The sequence below is a fragment of the Triturus cristatus genome, chromosome 6 (genome assembly GCF_964204655.1).
Source record: "Triturus cristatus chromosome 6, aTriCri1.1, whole genome shotgun sequence".
Taxonomy (NCBI): Eukaryota; Metazoa; Chordata; class Amphibia; order Caudata; family Salamandridae; genus Triturus; species Triturus cristatus.
Window position 1 is genome coordinate 1871639993 of NC_140589.1, and position 19999 is coordinate 1871659991.

General features: G+C 44.1%; 1 long non-coding RNA gene across 1 annotated transcript; it reads right to left on the minus strand.

Annotated features, from left to right (window-relative positions):
• Window positions 1-460: 460 nt before the first annotated feature.
• On the minus strand, window positions 461-19783 carry LOC146822246 (uncharacterized). Its single transcript, XR_014963253.1, has 3 exons — window positions 19628-19783; window positions 9619-9765; window positions 461-744 (listed from the first exon to the last, which is right to left on the minus strand). It is a non-coding gene; the product is annotated as an uncharacterized LOC146822246 (long non-coding RNA).
• Between the last annotated feature and the right edge of the window lie 216 nt (window positions 19784-19999).

Below are 19999 nucleotides of genomic sequence, written 5' to 3' on the forward strand. Positions count from 1 at the left end.
CCAGAGCTATTATAATGGCATGAGCACCAGGTATTGTTTCATTTTTAATGGATATTGATTTATTAAACCCTGCTATTGTGCTCATCTCAAAACTGGACAGTGAGCCCCACCGTATGGTGGACTGTCCCTAGAACAAGTGCTGATAATTAGGTGCTGGTGCTGAGCACCAGAAACCAACGGCTCAAATTAAGTACTGTGCAATACTAACTGATTGTTATAAGATATGTATTTATTTTACAGTTTTGTCTTGTTAATTTGGTTAACTTATGTTGGCTAACATGTTTCAGCTTAGAATTTTAAAACAAGTTTTTAACTTTAAATTACAATTCTTGAAATAGAAAATGCTGTCTTTTATTGTACATGTAACCTTTCATTATGCATACCCTGACAACTTTCTGTGATGTAACAACCATGAACAAATGATAAACGCAAACAATTATCACTAAAATCAAGGAGAAACTTAGGAGGGAACAGTTTTATTTTGGCACCAAGAGGGTTGAACAGGCTGGGAGATTAAATAAATCAAAGATTAGACATTGATCTAATTTTAGACGATTAATAAAACAAAAGACTACATTGTGAGATGCATTGGATAAGCATATGAATTAGATCAGATAACACAAGCTATGTCCAAGTATTCTCTATTAAAGCTATTCTAAGGTGTTCCCAGCTTCACGCTGCAGCGTCCTCCTTGCCTGGTGACCCAGCGCCATCTTCAGGTGTTGACTGGAACCTTCCAGGGATCTATAGAAAGAAACACATCATTAGTACTCTGTACAAGTAAGGAGAGTACCAGTGACATTCAAGTGTGCAACAGTTAACAGATGTTAATAGATGGCTCTGTTGTGGATCCAGGTTTAACTGAACATGTCACCAGTGTAAATTACTCAGCAACAAATGATGCATTTGGATGGTTTTCCAGTCATTGGATCTGTGCAGCCACTGTACAGAAACTTGCTCACACATCCTTCATACATGTGGCACTAGAGTAGGGTTGACATAGACAGATTATAATGTGAAAAGCATCTTCCTGGTCTGAAGATCACCTGCAAATAGAACCTAAAATAATAAAAGTAGGAGGAACTTCTCACTCTTACTTGTTCTGTCTTTGGCTGATAAGACATCTATGGAACTGTTGGATGACACTACAAGAGAGCTGGAATCGTTCCCTAGACATTGTAAAATACAAAGCTGACTTCGAAAATGAGATCAAAAACGCTTGGAGTAGGTTTGATAAAAGATAACAAGCTGCAGAGGGGCATTTTATTATCCCAGTGGATCTCTCACATTCACTCAACAGATCTGTATCCAGAACTGCTGCACCAGAAGTAGCAACAGGCCAAAAATACAATTAGATGTTCAGAGGATGGTGATGAAGTGGCCATAAATTATAAAGCATACATTACCCCCTTACTGTGCAACAGTAGAGCAGTTAAGCCACATCTGAGTTTTGGCACCTTACAAAGTAACTCAGCATTCAGCTTCATTATTCTAGTGATGTAGTGCCCAGATCCTTGGGGGTAGGGGGTGGGGGTACTCCTCAGCCTTGCACATAGAACCTTCAATCTATAGACTTTGATCGTTGACCCATGACCATTGTACCTTCTAATCTTGCTTTCCTCCTACCCCAATTTCATACACTGATGAGTTTTTATGACATCTCAGTACATGATTACCTACTTCCCCTGCACTATAAGTCTGTATAAACTTTGTATTTTAGTGTTGTATGTCACAAGGCACATGATTGGCCCAAGTACATTGGGTAATGCCCTCAATGTCACGTTTCCAAGGCAACAAGCACCTGTTTAAAAGGTTAAAAACATATATATTAGAAAGCATGGAGAGTGGACTTTAGTGATACTGGGGGCGGAGACTTTTGTGCTAAAAGACATTCATACTGATAAAAAGGCTGACATGAACTTCTGCAGGATGCAGATGCGAGGGGTCTAAAATGACACGCATAAAGGTTCTGCATTTCAATCTGCAGGTGATAAGGCCATTAGCTAATTAGGCTGCATGTGTAATATTTCATGTTTTCACAAGTTTTACCCTTTTAGCTTCCACCTGGTCTAATGTCCTTAGTAACTTTCTTAGTATTCCTAATACATGGATTCCACACCAAGGAAACATATAATATACAGATCAATAACCATAACTACTAAACTTGTGGTATTTGTACTGATGTACAGGGTCAGCTGAGTTTGGGGCCCCACTCAACATTCTCGGCTAAGTGTCTCTGGCTGGTTCTGTTGCTTACCTACACACTTCTATCCAAACCCTAGCAAAAGCAGTTTTGTGAGATACATATCCTTTCTTGAAGTTCCTCCGGAGCCCTGGGGCCATGCACAGTCGACCTGGTGGGTCCGTAAAAATACTGGGGTGCACAGCACAGTATGGTCACTGAACACTTCAGTGATTTCCCAAATCCCTATAATGTATAGTAGGGTGGTATGTTATTCCCTTTACAACAGTCACTGGAGAGTATTGACACATAGCTATCCTTGTATAGAGCATAGAACAGGTTTAAATGTATGTTGCCAAGGTTTCAACTTTCTGGGTCTGATTCAAAAAGGTAACTTACCCTTTTGAGTAATTTGCATTTTGAAACGTTTTCTACTTTTTAGCTATTCATAAAATCCAAGCGTAAATTTACTCCAAAAGTGTAAATTACATTTGTGAATAGCCAACAACTAGTAAACTTACTCAAAGGTGTATAGCAGCCAGTCCCTTTAATCAATAAAAAACACAAAGGTTATAGGGACGCTATAGTTAGGTTTAGATTTTGCACACACAAAACAAATGAGATTCAGCAGTTAGTGTTACCTGAATTTCTAAGGCTTTCTTAATGCTATTTCCTAATTATAATGTCCCTGTAATATTTGTTTTTCAGTGAATTTCTACAGTGTTTGTATGCTATTTCTTTTTTTTTATGTTTGAAATGCTTTATTTGAAGAGAAAACATAGCGAACAACAAATACAAGTCATATGAAGAGCATTGTCATACAAATTCAAAAAGAGAGAAAAATAATAAAGGATCATTTATGCGCTAAAATCTGAGGAACCTGAGGAAAAAGTACAAAAAGCATTTTATAGAATTTTAAAGGGAACCGAAAGGAAAAAGGGGGAAGAGGAGAGAGAGGGGAGGAAAAAGGAAAGAAGGGAAAAAGGAAAGAGAAAGGGAGATATGAGGCGTTTAAGAGAAGAATAAGTGATATAGTCAGAAAGAAAACAGATAGAATAGAAAGAGCAAATAAGCCAAGGGTAGGGAATAGTTGAAAGGCAGGGAATGAGAATGTAAATGTGAATAAGATAAAAGGAATAGAGAGGAAGAAAGAAAGAGGAAGGGTAGAGCCGAAGTGTCTCATGGGGGTTTGAAATTCTCAGAAGATAAAGGAGAAACAGGTTTCGATTTCAGAGCCATGGAATCAAGATAAGTTGTGAGAGGTAACCAGAATAGATCTCTATTGAGAGTAGGAGTGGAGGCAGCAGCGAAGCGAACATCGAGTCTGTGATAGTGACAGAGGGAGTTCCACCAACATTGTATCGAGAGCTTGGAAAGATCCTTCCAGTTGGAAGAAATGTGTTGGAAAGCCAGAGCCAACATGAGATCTAATAGACCTGAGGAGCGAGAAGGAATGTCAAGAGCGTCAGAGATACTACCTAAAAAAAGAAGAGGGATAGAGTACGGAATAGAGATAGAGAATAGGCGAGCGACATAAGACCACACCTGATCCCAAAGTGCTAGAGCAGAAGGACACAGAAAAAGTAAATGATACAGATCAGCATTAGGGGCAGAGCAGGTCCAACAGGTAGAGTCCTTATCAGGGGAGAAGCGAGAAATAGAAAGGGGAGAGAGATAAAGTCTATGATATAGAAAGAACATAGGTTGAGTTAGTGAGGCAGAACGGGAGATTTTTAAGGATCTGACCCAGACTTTGTCCCAAACAATTATAGACCATTCACAGCCCAAATCAAGCTCCCAAGCAAGTTCCAATTTAGATTTCGGACGAGTCGGATTGGGGGAGGAGAAAAATTTATAAATAAGAGAGGCTTTGGGGAGAGCAGAGAGAATCTGAAGAAGCGAGGATTGGGAAACAGAAGAGGGTGACAAGGGGAGAGAGTAGTAGACCTCAAGTATAATGGCCATTAGGACAGAGAATCTATGGAAGAAAGACTGGGGACAGCGAAACAAAAGTCGGAATCGAGGAAAGGAACATGGGAGAAAACCATCAAAAAGCTGGTTAACCCATATCAGCCCCTTAGATCTCCATGCAGTCCAGCAAATAGGACGATTATGGAGGAGAATAAGTGAATTGTACCAAATAGGGGAAGCCAAAAAGGATTCACGGGAGATCGGGTCAGGACGGACCAGAGCATGTAGAAGAGAAGTAGTATGCTTAAACAGGGGTAGAGGGGTGGTTAAATTCTTAGCGGTGAAATGTACAACTTCAGATAGGGAAAAAGGAGAGAGGAGTGAGCGCTCAATAGAGAGCCAAAGAGGAGCTAGAGGAGAAGGTGTAAGGACAAGCCAATTAGAAGCCTGACGGAGAGAAAAAGATTTATGATAAAGGCGAAAATCCGGAAAGTTGACTCCGCCATTAGCCTTTGGTTTACGAAGGGCAGCAAGCGCAACTCTCGATTTTTTATTATTCCAGAGGAATTTAGAAAGATAGGAATCAATGCGTTTGAAATAGACATCAGGGATATGAACGGGGAGCATGGAAAGGATGTATATAAGAATGGGAGAAATCATCATTTTGATCGAGTCCAGCCGACCCCACCATGAGAGAAAAAGAGGATTCCAAGAAGAAAACAACTTATCCATACGGGATAGTACAGCGGACATGTTCAATCGAATAGATAAAGAAATGGAGTTAGAGAACCAGATTCCAAGGTATTTAATTTTAGAGGGATTCCATGCAAAGCCGGTGGCCGAAAACTGATGAGGGAGACAAAATTTAGTAAGAGGGAGGATCTCAGTTTTATCAGAGTTGATCTTGTAACCAGAAACTTGGGAAAAAGAGTTAAACTCAAGTAGTAAGGCCGGAATGGATTGGTCAGGATCGGAAATAAACAAAAGAATGTCATCTGCATACGCAGAGAGTTTCAAATGAGTTTTGTCATAAGGGAAGCCAGAGATAGAAATGTTGTTTCTGATGGACGAGAGAAACGGTTCTAAAGCTAGAACAAAAAGTAAAGGGGATAGAGGACAGCCCTGGCGGACGCCACGCTGCAAAGGAAAGTAAGAGGATATCCGGCCATTAACTAACACAGACGCTTTAGGAGAGGAATAAAGTAAAGAAACAAGAGAGATAAAATTAGGGCCAAAGCCGTGCCAACGGAGGGAGGCGAACATAAAGGACCAATCTACTCTATCAAAAGCCTTCTCGGCATCAACTGATATAGCAGCTAGAGAGAAGTTGAGAGAAGGTACCTTATTGAGAACATTGAGAAAAAGACGGGAATTATCTGAGGTAAGTCTACCCTTTACGAAACCGCATTGTTCCTTACCGATAAGGTGTGGGAGGAAAGAATCTAAGCGCCGGGCAAGAAGTTTAGCAAATAATTTATAGTCTACATTAACAAGGGATATTGGGCGATAGTTCTTACAAAATTGCGGGTCACAGCCATCTTTGGGTATTAAGCAGATCGTAGCCTCATGAAAGGTACCAGTAGCCGTGCCGGAGGTGAAGAAGGATTGAAAGAGGGAGAGAAGTTTGGGAAGCAAAAGATCTGAAAAATGTAGATAAAATTCCACAGAGAAACCGTCCGGACCCGGAGATTTACCCTTGGTTAGAGATGTTAAGGCACTATCCAGTTCGGTGAGAGAGAGGTCAAGCTCAAGATCAGGGAAATTGAGATGAGAGGTGGAAGGGGCAGGAATTTTGTCCAAGTAGGATTGAATGAGAGTAGCCGAAGGGGGGGATTCAGGGGTATAAAGAGATTGGTAGAACTGTTGGATGTATGCTATTTCTTAACTAGAGCATACCTATAACCATTGTTTTTAGTAAATGTCGAAGATTTTTTTAAGTTTATTTCCTAACTGTCACCTGTAACCTTTGAGAGTGGTTGTGTCAGTGGCTGTCCAGGTCAGTGAGATGGTGTGTGAGTGGCTATATGGGTCATTGAGTGGGTGTGTGAGTGGTTTTGTGGGTCTTTGAGTAGATGTGTGAGTAGCTGTGTGGGTGTGTGAGTGAGTTCATGAGTGGCTGTAGAGGTCTGTCAGGGGGTGTGTGAGTAGCTGTATTGGTCAGTGAGTGACTGTTTTTGTGGGTGTATGAGTGGTTATGTGGGTGTGTGAGTGTGTGTGTGTGTCTGACCATCTCAAACGTTACTTGAGAAAAGCATGTTCATTAGCAAATGAAAATGCATGGTCAATCACCCTGAAAGGTCGCCCATCAGCAGAAAATCGCTGCAGGTGAGGGTACAGAAAAGAGAATGGTTTGGGAGTTGTGCAAAGTGTTGATGTCACCGGTGACATGGAGTTGTACTAGACAGGAACATCATATCCATCTGTGACAGCAGGTCACATTACAGCAGTCAGTGACCTTTTCTACTGATTTTCTCTTATTTTTATTTTTTTCATAACACCAACCTGAAACAAGGGTTTTAGAGCGCTTCACAACAGGACACCGCAACTTTATAAATGTATTTCTTTTAGGCACAGGAAGCTAATGTAATTTCATTCCAGATAAAGAACTGCAAGACAACTGCTGAAGATCCTGTGCCATGTGACGATGACACGGCCTGAGAGAAAAAGGGGAACTTTTAAGATGGCATGGTACTAACCATTTTAATCCATCTCTAGTACAAGAAAGGCAGAGGCACTACATACACATCAATGTTTAAGGCACATGATCATAAATTCTCAGTGAGCTCCCAACAGAAGCAAAGTGCTGGGAATCTTACTATTTAAAGCCTATTACAAATGTGCTTGGTGCACTGTACTTAAATGAAAATCAACTAATAAATGTGCAGTCTTTTCAAACAGAGATTGCAAGGGAGAGATAAAAGGCAAGCTTTACAAGGAACGATTCATCATGAAAAAGGTTGAGTACCTGCATTTAAATCCTCAGAATGCACGCTTGAATTCAGGCCTTTCACTGTCCCATTAATTCATGTTAATTGCGCCCTCCCTGTGTTATAGTCAGAGATGCTGTCTAAGGGTTCATCTAAATGAAACCCTTATTCCAGTTCCTGGTTCCTGAGTGCATTGTGTAACCTCAGCCTGAGTTACTCCCTGTACCTTTTATTTGCATTGGATTCATCATCAAAGGGAACTGAGGGGCATATGTACACTTAACGCCACCATAGCGTACATTTTTTGACGTTACAGCAGCTTTTTTTTATCGCCGTATGTACAAGTTGCCACTAACTTCTGTTAGTGGGACTTAATGAAAATTAGATGCAAGGTGGGCATCTGTGTAAAAACTGATGCTAACCCCACTTCGCGATATTCACAATGATTTCCCATATGGTGATAACCCCTCAAAACTTCCGCTAAGGCCAGTTAGAGGCACTTTTTTTAAGACCAGAAAATAGCTGGTCTTAATATTGCCGCAAACACTTGGGGCCTCATTTCGGAGGTTTTGGTGCTGGACAGCGCTGCAAGGAATGTTTCTGCGCTGCCCTGCGACAAAACAAATGGTCAGGAATGCGCACTATCAATAAGATACGGCGCATTCCTGGGCCTCATTCATGAAAAGTGCTGCATCAATGTGACAAAACAGCGTTGCATCACTTCACTGTGCCCTCCTAGTGACACCATGGATGTGCTGTATTCAATGTACGGCGCTCCATGTCGCAATCAATGACAGATACGTCTGGATTACTGATGTATCTGGCAGCGCTAAAGTCACGCATTGCTACCGTTGTGTTGCAAGCATGAAGCAATTCCAGCAATGCATGGGGCCAGCCTATCTCAATGGCACTGCGTCACCCTCACGCCTGCCATGTGGCAGGCATTAGGATTTGTCCAACATGTTTGAAGTGACTCTCATCAAAGCAACGTTTATATGAATATGCCTCCCTGCGTGTCTCCCCGTTTGGATTGGATCCAGTGCAATTGATTGTGCTGCCTGTATTTGCTCTCTGAATGATACCCATGTTTGAGACATTGTTGTTTGATATACACATCTAAAATGTATCTTAAAAATCATTCCAGAACTTACATATTTAAAATAAATAACAACTAAAAATTAATTAACTTCCCACCCTAGACCCCTACAAACCTAGCATCTAGCAATGAAAATACAATAGCGCAACAATTGATAATTAATTGTTAATACATTTTTTCTTAATAACCTTTCCAACCTATACTCCTAAAAACCTAGCAGCCAGCAAATAACATATAACGAAATTAAATCAGTGTCACATAATTCACATAATGAATACCAATCAAGTAACTAAATAAAATGGATTAAATAAATATTAATTATGATTACCTAAATACCTCGCCACCCTATCCCCCTACAAACCGAAAATGATATGAAAAACATCAATATTATTTAAAACAATATTACTTATCTCACAAAACGATATTATTATCACCGATAATTGTACATCACGATATTCTTGTATAAAAATATTTAATTTCTGATATTTCGGTCTCTGAAATGTGTAACTCAATATTTTGTCCAAACACCCTACTTGATAATATCCTTCAGCATGCTCTTAATGGAATTATTTTATGACTGAATGCTTTATGAAATATTTGCTCCGTTTATGGTCATTGCCTCTCATGAGTTTTGCATCCAGTGTATTCTGGGCTAATTAGCAAATTAAGTGGATGAGTTAAGTACTTCTACATACACCATACACAGTATGGTGTTAGATGACAATGGGTATTTTCTGCAGAACAGTTACATATGAAGGTGATGACTCAATTGGTGATGAACAGCACAAACCAGTGACAGCAAAATACATACAGAAGCACAAAGCACATAGTGGCGCTGTGTGCTGGCCCATATTTACAAGGCCACACAAAGCTACTTTACGTGGCTTTACACTGCATTGTAAATATGGCACTCTATTTCAGCCAGTATTCTGCGTTAAAGGGGCGTGTCATGGGTGATGCTGTGGGAGTTCACACACAACACCCATGGCTTTCGACACTGGCCTAGATTTACAAGGATTGGTAAATCTGAGGCAGTGCCAAAAACTTTCAAGGGGAGGCGTTAAAGTGGCGCAACGAGGAGAAATACTTTTATTTCTCCTCCTTTTTGGCTCTTTCGATCTGTGCTGCATTCTGCGAAAAACATAGAAGGAGCAAAACACAATTATTGTTTGTTTTTCTGGAGGAAGGTGTCCTTTCCTGCACAAACACAATCATCTTTGCAACGCAGGCACCCTGGCACCATGGTGCATAGGTTCCTGTGTTGGCGGACGGTTGCTGTTTTATTGCTGGTGCAGGGGAGAGCACAGGGGTGCCCCATATTCCTGTAAATACGACGCATTCCTACACGTTTTAAATGACGTAGCTCGATGCAGCAAAATTGCTAGCAGCGCCATGCTGCATCATTTAATTGTAAATGACCCAGCCGTTCTGAAGACTCGTGTCTTGGAGGGCCAGTGTAGGTTAATGTGATACAGTGTGTAATACCGACATGGATACTGTACCTGGCATCACTTGATCTGTGCAGCTGATGTTGCAAAGCATCTGACAGCACTTCTGTCCTCTTTGGCATTCACCATCGCACTTGCAATAAGTTGGCATATTCAATATTCGGCAAACAGGTCCTTTATAAGTGCAGGTACCGGGTTGGTCTGCAAATAAGAAGGTAGCAGGTTTCATTCCGCTCACAGCCAAACTATTACCAGAATCATCATCATCATCACCATCACCATCAGCAATAACATGAATTTACCACCAAGTTTGTAATAAACCTAACATGTAGTAGTGGTCAGTAGGGACCCTATAAGGCAGCACTGGAACATTCATAATATTTCCCATCAGTTGCGGAGGCAAAGCCATTATTCTACTTGACTACCACTGCCTCAGGGCTGCCGCTCAAAGCCTTCAGTGCTTTCACCGCCCCTACATCAAGCTATTTGGTGGGGGGAATTGTAGGATACCCCTTGTTATGCCTGTGGTTGGGATGTGTTGTGAATGTTGCCAGATTTATATCTCTCATCAGCAGTACACAAAATATTCTTGACCAGGCTCCAAGAAATTCCTGCAAGACTGTGAAAAACATTCCCCACTGGAGTTATCCTGGCTTGGAGCTTTGCTTGCAGGTATTACTCACTTTGGAATGCACTGTATTCTTAAAATGTTGTTGTATTTTGCAGTTTTAAAGTACCAAATAGCACTTTAAGGTGTGGCATGTCAGTTCTATCCAAAGCGCTTATGTGTTTGGAATAGCACTCAAGAAAATGCACCTGTGTATGTCCAGGCCACCACTGGTCCCCCCAGGGTAAGCTGCTGGCCTGATACCTTATTATTGCTTGACCGTTAAGAAGAAAAGACACAGTGCCAGCATATGCTGCTCCGAACTGCCAGTTACACTAAATCACAGCCTTCACCATATAGTAGCTCTAACTGGGAACGGTATGCCCAGATGTGGGTTCCGTGCTCGCTATGTCACTGAAATCAAGCTAGCCTGGCTGATGAGGGGTGGTACCCTGAAACTGGTCCCAGGGCGCTTGCTTTCCAGTCCAGGAATGACCTGGCCTGGCAGTTTGGGCTGGACTCTTCCCATGGGGTCAGGGTCAGGACTGATTTGCATATGGCTGGGTCCAAACTGGGGTGACGTGGCAAGCAAAAAAAAAGATAGATTAAACCCAGATCTGTGACTGGGGGTGAATGTTTAACAATGTTAAGCCTTTCATCCATCATCTGTTTGTATTGCTATAGTCACCTTGAGTGGGAAGATATAGGAAAGTGCCTCTTTTTGACATGGTTTGTGATGTGATGCACTGGGTTCCTGATAACCAGGGCGCCAGAACTCTTTCCCTAAACTGTACCATTGTTCCACAATTGGCACAACTTCAACCCATAAGTCCCTAGTAAGTGGTACCCTGGTACCTAGGGCATTGGTGCTGAAGAGGGTCCTCTAGGGTTCCAACACAAATTGTGCTACCCTAGAGACCCCTCAACAAGATCATGCAAACTTCCATTGCAGGAAAAGGCCTCTTTTTCCCGCTGCCTGTCACCCCGAATGTTGTTGCAACGCAGTTGTTCCAACAACCACGTTGTAACAACACATACCATTACCTCGCAAGTCATAACAACGACTCGATGTTGAAATAGTATAATTTACTATTCCAACTCCAGTCTGTGCGGACAGTGGGGAAGGTGTTGGATTTTAAATCCAACACCTTCTCCCCCCTCTTCAAGTCATTGTTACGACTTGTGGGGTAATGGTATGCATTGTAATGACTGCATTGTAACAACATGCAGGGTGACGGTTTTGTGGTCAGGGTTGTTTACCCCATTGCAGCCTACATGTCTTGATGCAGACAAAAGCGAAGAGACAACATGGCCCACATCCCTGTGTACCATGCCTACAGACACTGCGTCAGATATGGGTAAGTCCCCACTACAGCAGACTTAACAGCCCTAAAGCAGGGTGCACTATATCTCATGTGTGGACATATCTCCCTGAGCAGATATGACCCTACAACCTCCAAGTGCATTCTTGGAAATTGTAAATGCGCAGGGAAGCCAGTGAGAGTTCAGGACACTCGTCATTAGGAGTTTCCTAGCTCCATGATGGCTTCACTGTATGCCAGGATGTTTGGTACCAAACATCTCATCTTAATAAACACACACTGATGCCAGTGTTGCATTTATTAATAAATGCACACAGAGGGCACCTTAGTGGTGTCCCCTGAAAACCCACTAGATATTAATTTGGTCACCGCCTGGTCTCAGTTAGCCAGCCACAACTAGAAATGTTTCTGGCCTCCTATGATAGCCTTCCCTCTCAGAGGCTGGGAACAATGCCTTCTCAGGACGGAGGTGTTCACACCTCCTCCAGACCTGAATGGCATTCCAGGGCAGGAAGCTTCAAAAGCCATGCCACCTTTGAAATGCACCCCAGGCCTCACCAGTTATTGGAAGATACCATCCCCCTGTCCTGACCTCACGTTTGGTGGAAGGACAGGCAAGAAAATTAGTAAGATTAGGAGGAGTGTCCACATTCAGCCAGCACCACCCCTAAGTTGGGGCAGATGATCTTGTGTTGGAGAGAATTAGCCTATCAGGGTCAGGTTTGTGCCCACTTCCCTCAGAAAGTGGTCACATAGAGGGTATAGACACCCTACAGGTAGGTAGCCCATTGGCTACTATGGGTCACTCCCTTTAATGCCCCTAAATGTAGTATTTAGGTAGCACCCCTTGACCTAGAACTTCAGATTCTATGGACCTAAAGCCAAAGAGGACAAAGTAGAGCCGCTGACCCGCGATCTGATGACCTGCTGTGAAGTTATGGTGCGAAAAACTGCCTGCTCGCACCAAGCCTCGACCATCATGGTGAACGGCCTCATCCTGCTGTTGTATGGCCTCTAAGAACTCCACAGGACCACCAGCCCTTTGCAAATCTCCTAACAACTTCCTTGAAGTAAAGGAGCTACTCCCCTGCAGACTGCAGGCATCAAACCTGCAGAGTACGATCCACCGAATTGCAGCTACCCGGCCTAACCAACGCTGCAACCAACCAGGAAGAAGTACTCTTGCTCCAAAAGGTCAGATCTGACTCCCCATCGAGTGTGGAAGCAGCTGGACAAATCTGAGCCATACCATACCAATTCCCAGGGTACCGAATGCCCTGCACCAAGACTGACAACAAAGAGTCCAATCGGGACTCAAACTGTCCAGGAAGCAAGCACCAGTTGAAGGACATCAGCACCCCTGAGATCCATTCCGTGAGTGGCCCAGCAGTCCTGACATTGTCCCTGCCAGCTGTTTGCTCCTGACCGTGAAGACCGCCTTTGCACACAGAGCCTGGCTGACCTACGTGCTCTGCACCCAGCCCGTACTGCCTGGTTAACAAGAAACCACCTTGTTTGTAGTGCACCAGCTAACAACGTTGCCAGCAACCTGCTCCCAGCCAAATCCGGTACTCTCCTGACAAACTTTGGACCTTGGCTTGTTCCTACTCGGAACTCAGAAGGTGAAACCCCAGAACCGTCTATTTGCTATTCTATGAATATATGCTTGTCCCTCCCATAGGAATACATTGTGCATAATTGCGCCCAACTGTGAACTATCTTTCGAACTTTGATAATTCCTAAGAAAAACAGTACTTACCTTTAAATGAAGTTCTTGGCTTGAAAATATATATGAAAATAATTGTAATTTTTCTAAATTGGTCTTGGATTTATTCTTTGTGTGTGTCTCATTTATTGCCTCTGTGAGTACAACTAATGCTTAGCACTTCCCTCTGATAAGACTAACTGCTCACCAACACTACCACAAAAGAGAGTGTTACTATTATCTACTTGTGCCTCTGTAAATCAATCTGAGACTCACTAGACTCTCTACATAATGTACTTCTTTTTAGTGCACTATATAGAGAGCAAGCTTCCTACAGACGTTATTTCAGATGTGGGTCCTGTGCTCACTATGCCACTAGAGACAAGCTAGCCAGGCTTATGAGAGGTGATACCCCCAAACATTTCTCAGAAACTTGTTTGCTGGTCCAGGGAGGACTTGGCCTGGCCTGGACTGTTCCCAAAAGGAGCAGGGTCAGGACTGATTTGCATATGGCTGGCTCCCAACTTGAGTGGCATGGTGAGCAAAAAAACAATGGATTTAACCCCAATCTGTGACTGGGTTGAATGTTTGACAATGTTCAGCATTTCGTCCATCATCTTTTTGTGTTGCTCTAGTCCACCAAATGTAGAAGCCCTTGGCTCCCATGGGGCGCAGGGTCAAGACTGATTTTATATGGCTAGGTTCAATCTGGGTTGGCATGGTGGCATGGTGAGCAAGAGAATGATGTATTTAACCCAGATCTGTGGCTGTGAGTGAATGTTTGACAATGTTCAGCATTCTGTCCATCATCTTTATGTGTTTCTATAGTCCACCAAATGTAGCAGCCCTTGCCTCTGGCATGCTGTTTTCGATGCCCTCATCTTGGTTTCTGAAGCTCAGGAGTACACATTCCGGGGATCAACTTTGTGAATTGATACTGAAGCAGGTCATCAGCATTGAGAGCTCAGGCTCTACTACATATAGGAGAGTTTCCACTGCGTTTTAATAACTTGTACTTCTAGTGATTCAACATTGTGCATGGGGTGGGCTAAGCTAGAGCTATCCAAGGCCAGCACTGTCTGCCCAGAAACACAGAGGACAAACTGAACAGAAAGCTCTACTGGGGAGCGTTGAGAGCCTTCTACAGAATCCTAAAGTCTGCCCAGTGATTGATCTGCGCCACATGATGTTTTTCCAAACCAGTGATAGGAAAGACTTGCCTGCAATGTGATGCTGGGTTTGCAAAGAACAATGGCTATGAAAGAAAACATGACAATGAGCCCAGATTACATTTTACACTAGTCGCCAATGTCACTGAAACACACTGAGGTGGAGGGGAATGGGACACAGGGATAGTCATTGCTCATTGACCTTGGTAGTTATCTTAAAGTGGCCAACAGACCGATCTCTCTGCCCCCCCTTCTGAGCCAAAGTCAACGAGGAAGCCATCAACGCCCAACTCTCCAAGTTCATCTAAACAAACAACATCCTGGACCTCTCCTAATCAGAAGCAACCACAGCACCGAGATCACTCTCCTTGATACTTCAGGCAACATCCACACCCTACTCAACCAAGGCGAGACTGCTGCCCTCATCCTCCTGGATCTCTCAGCTTCCATTGACACTGTCTCCCACCATTCTCTCTGTGCAAGACTCCACGACTCCGGCATCGGCAACAAAGCCTTAGCATAGATCCGCTCCTTCCTCACTGGCCGAATGCAAAGAGTCAGACTTCCACAGTTCAACTCAAAACCCACAGAGATCAGTTGTGAGTGCCTCCGGTACCCTCCCTGACCCCCACCCTCTTCAACATCTACATGGCCCCACTTGCAAGCATCGTCAGAAGCCACAGACTCAACATCATCTCCTATAACAACAACACCCAGCTGATTCTCTCCCTCACAGACGAAACCACAGCCGCCAAGAGCAACTTCCACAATGGGATGAAGGCAGTCACCACCTGGATGAAAGACAGCTGCCTCAAGCTTAACTCAGACGAGACTAAAGTCCTCATCCTGGGCTCCTCCACCTCCACCTGGGATGACTCTTGCGGCCTGCAGTGCTCGGAATCCCCCCACACCCACGGACCATGCACTAAACGTCGGCATCATCCTGGACTCCTCGTTTTCAATGAACCACCAAGTCAACGTTGTTCCATCCTCCTACTTCTACACACTTCACCTCCTTCATAATATATATATATATATATATATATATATATATATATATATATAACCACCGAGTCTCCCATCTGCTCGTCAACTGCAGACTCGACTCGCTCTATGCAGGCACCACCCAGAAACTCCCCGAGATCATCCACAATTCCTCCTCCAGACTCATCCTGCACACCCCACGCTGCAACCACATCACTGGCCACCTGAGAGACCTTCACTGGCTACCCGTCAACAAAAGAATCACCTTCAAACTTCTCATGCACGCTTACAAACAAACTCCACAATGCCGGACCTGCCTACCTCAACCACCGCCTCTCCTTCAACACTCCCATTAGACATCTCCGCCCCGCCCAGCTGAAACGGGCCACAATCGCACAAATCCATAAGACCATGGCCGAAAAAAAGATCCTTCTACTACCACGCTGCGAAGACCTGGGACTTCCTGTCTCTGCACCTCAGGCAATCACCGTCACTGCAACAATTTTGGAAGGACCTCAAGACCTGGCTCTTCGACTGAACCACTCACCGCCTTGAGACCCTCACAGGTGAGTAGTGTAGCTTTATAAGATTGCTGATTGATTGATTGAAAGTATAAAAGTCTACACAGATGAGGATCTCAAGGAAATGGGAATGAACGTGGACCAAATTGAAAAGAAAGTAGGTAGACGAGACCGGAGGGTGTTAAACTGGAATCCATGTCATCTGAAAAAGATAGTCAAAGTAGGTTGACGTGACAAGAGAGTGGTGATGCTGTAATTCATGTTTCCTGAGCAGGATAGTCACATTCAGGATCAGGCTACATTTTAAAATGACGTTTTATTGCTTATGGAAATACTAAACCACATATGGAATCACCTGAGAGCAAGGCAAAGACTGCTGGCCTGAGAAAGCTAAGGGTTCCTCCGATCTCTGAATGCCCAAGCATTAATGCTCCAGTTTTACAGCCTGATGTGCTGGGGTTAGTGATGACTCCTAAATGATTGGTATTTGCAGCAGACTTAGAACTTTCCAATCACCAGGAGCTGGGGCATGGGTGACTGACCCAGGGTGTGCTCCTGAGAGCCAGAAGACCATGACTCAGGCATCTGATAAAGCACCGCAGTTCCAAGAATGCAAAATTCGACTTTTCCCAAACCTAGGTTTAGTCATCCAAGACTGAAGGAAGGAACTGCGAAAGTAATACAAAAATATCTTTCATCCCAACTCTGTGAGTTGTCTCTGTAGTAACTGGCCCACCTGTGGATGACCAGTAAAGGCAAGACTCACATGTTCACAAAGCCACACTCTTCTCAGGACTTTCTTAAAAGCTGGAGAGGAAGAGAGCTGTTTCTTCTGAGGGCCCCTGTGTGTGAAGCTAGAGCCACACCAGAACCTTTGCATGGACCGCTGGAGATTGTGAGGTGTCTGAGGGCACATTTTGTCTGTCTTCCCTTTCAATTACATTAATCTTTCCCACGTCACCTTTCCCTTTCCCCTTGGCTTTGCAGTTAGGGGTAAAGGAGTTGTAAGTTGTTATTTCCTGTATTTTTTGTACTGTTGTGCATATCCCTTATAGAGTTTTATTACGGACTAGTAACTGTGTAATCGTGGGAGGTACAATGTAGAAGGGACCAGGATGCAGAAGAATAAACTAGTGAAGTTCATTCAAGAAATCTCTTGGGACCCTTGCGTGATAAGAGTGCGCCGTTGATTCAGTTTTCTTTCTGGAATCCCAGAAAGTGAGGCTCAATAAAGACAATATATTATTTTCTATCGATAAGACACTTTATTGTATTAGCCTCTGTTTAGCGCCTCTGTTCTGTACTTGACATAGATTTGCTGTTCTACTCTTTGCGCCTTAAAGGTGGCACAGAATAATACCTGCTGCCGGTGCAACCCGTGCCTTCTTGCTGCCTCGAAGTATTCTGGGGACTGCTCTTAAGACTCCCCAAGACTCAGGGGATTCTTTTAAAGGGCGGTTGCAGTCTAGCTTTGGGGCAGCTGCTCTGAGCATGTGCATGACACCGGCCCACTGCATCGAGCAAGAAGATCCAGAGGCCAGAAACTCTACTGGTCAACAGGATACTTCTCTGAAGACCTTCAAGACACTCAGGGGCAGATTTACAAGCCCCTTGCGCCACTTTTGCGTCACTTATAACATGGGAAAAGTGGCGTAAAAGTGACGCACGGGGCTTGTAAATAAGCCCCTCAGAACTTTCCCCCACTATGTCTGTTGCGTCTGTCCTCCTTGAGAGAGGCTGGCATTCTTGAGAGAGGCTGGCATTCTTGAGAGAGGCTGGCATTCTTGAGAGAGGCTGGCATTCTTGAGAGAGGCTGGCATTCTTGCTGACAATATTAGCGCTGCCAGGCATGTTCCTGCACACTGGTACATCATCCAAAGGTGAAGTGTACTAATGTTTGAGGTTCGGCTTCTCTCCTAAACCTGATGGTTACACATGATGGTTTCAGAACAGGGCGGATAATGTAATAAGAGGGGGAGAAGCCATGATTATAAAAGAAAGCATTTGAGAGACAATCCACCCTATGAACTCTCATACCAACCCCATGGCCATCATCAGCAGCCGTTCTCATTTTTAAGTAATTGGGATTTTAATTGTCACTGGAAACGCAAACCTCAGGGAGGAGGCGAGAATAGCGCATCTACATTTAAATCCATCGGTTCATGAGCTACATACTTAAAAGGACATCCCTGGAGCATGTGTGGTCATATAAGGTATTGCGTAGCCTACCACCATCCTCCCCTGCCACTCATATGATCAAACTGAACTCTTTACATAAAGTGCTTGCACGTATATTCCTGTTCCTTTACCCCATCATCTCTATGGAATTCTGCCTGCGCACGTGCACTGCTTGACGTCGATTAAACATTTCCCCTTTTGTGGTCATTTTTACTTCTGTATCTTTCAAAGTCTGCGCATTACACACTGCAGCAGTCCGATGAAGGCGCACAGTGCACTGCACACACAACACCAGCTGTTCTACAGATAACGACACATTGGGAGCCCTGAGCATCCGCTGACACATAGCGCTGCGAATACCTTCGACGCTAATGAAAGGGACCCACAGCTGACGCAGTCATCGTTTGCAACCACCAGCGCTGTCGTCCTCACAGAGATGGGGGGACGCTGGCTCTGTTCCTCATAAGATAACTGGCACACTTGACTTCTAAGGCTACTTCCTCCACCTGTGAGGAGCTGTGTGATCCTTGACATATCACTTAGGGCCTCATGTATGAGGTTCTGTCGTAGGGCCTTCCTGCTGCGCTGCCCTACGGCAAAAGAGAAGGGCAGGAATGAGTCCTATCTATAAGAAACGGCGCATTACTGTCCTTTGCCCCTACGCCGGCGCACAAAGGGCTGCTGTGCGCCAACGCAGGCATCTTTGCACCATGCTGCAAGGGGGCCTACGTTGCGGGGATGATTTTTTTTTTTAAAAGGAAGGGAAACAGAATTTTCCTCTTTCCATGGGGCATATCAGCAACAACCGGCGATAATTATCGCCCAGCGCTCTTAGCGTGAGGATAATTATCGCCTGGCAACGTGGATTTTTATTGCTGAGATAGCGTGCTATTAGCAACGCTTATCTCCTCAGCGATAAAAATCCTAGCGCTAACTGCCTAACGTGAGATTATCGCTGGAAACCCAGCGATAATCTCACAAAGTGTGGCGTTAGCTTGTTGCTAGGGCTCCACAAACTTAGCCATGATATCCACCTTCCATAGGATATCATGGCTAAGTCAGTTTCAAAGCAGGCATAAGGAAAGCAGCGATAACAGGGGTTATTGCTACTTTGCTTGTCGCTCTGCTTCATAGCGTGGGGCTTGATGATAGGAGAAATGTCGCTTAGCGACATTTCTCCTGTCATGTTAGGTCAGGAACGCCCACTTTGCATCTCATTAGTGATGCAAAGCTGGACGTTAGGAATCCCCACGCGAATGCAAGGTTTCACGCGATAGCGTGGCCTTGCTAATTGGGCGATAAAATTATCACCGCTTTTCAGCCGAAAACGGCCGCAAAAGCGGCAATAATTTTTTATCGCCGGCTTGTAAATATGTAGAATCAGGTTAGGGCATGAGAGCTGACATTAATATATATGGGATTAAGAGTGGAGTGAACAAGGAAGAGACAGAGGAGTGAGCCAAGATAGCATGGAGTCAGTGCCTAAACAGATGTATACGAAAGGGCCAAGAGGTCAGGGGTCAAGCCAAGTGATACTGGGCCTACTATGCAGTCATAAGAAAATAAATACTATTTACCTTTTGTCTTTGGGTCATCACAGACTGAGGGGCTGTCAGCCGCAGAAAGTAGCCACATGCAAAGAGGCAGAAGAGCCAGGCAAAGGTACTTATTGACTCTCTTCATCTTGGCTCCCAGTCCTATATCTGAAGCCCAGTGAGAGCGCTACTCAGATTTATAGGCCGGCACATTCTGCGTTAACGGAATGCAACACACATAGAAAAAGGAAAAACAAGGAGAACTAAAGATATTTCTCCTCGTTGCGCCTCCCTAACGCCTCCCCTGGGGAGGCGTAAGCTTTTGGCACCGCCTCAGATTAAATCTGGGGCAGTGTCAAAAGGCCATGGATGTTGCTGGGAATGCCCCCATATATCAGGCAGGCTTCTGCGCCA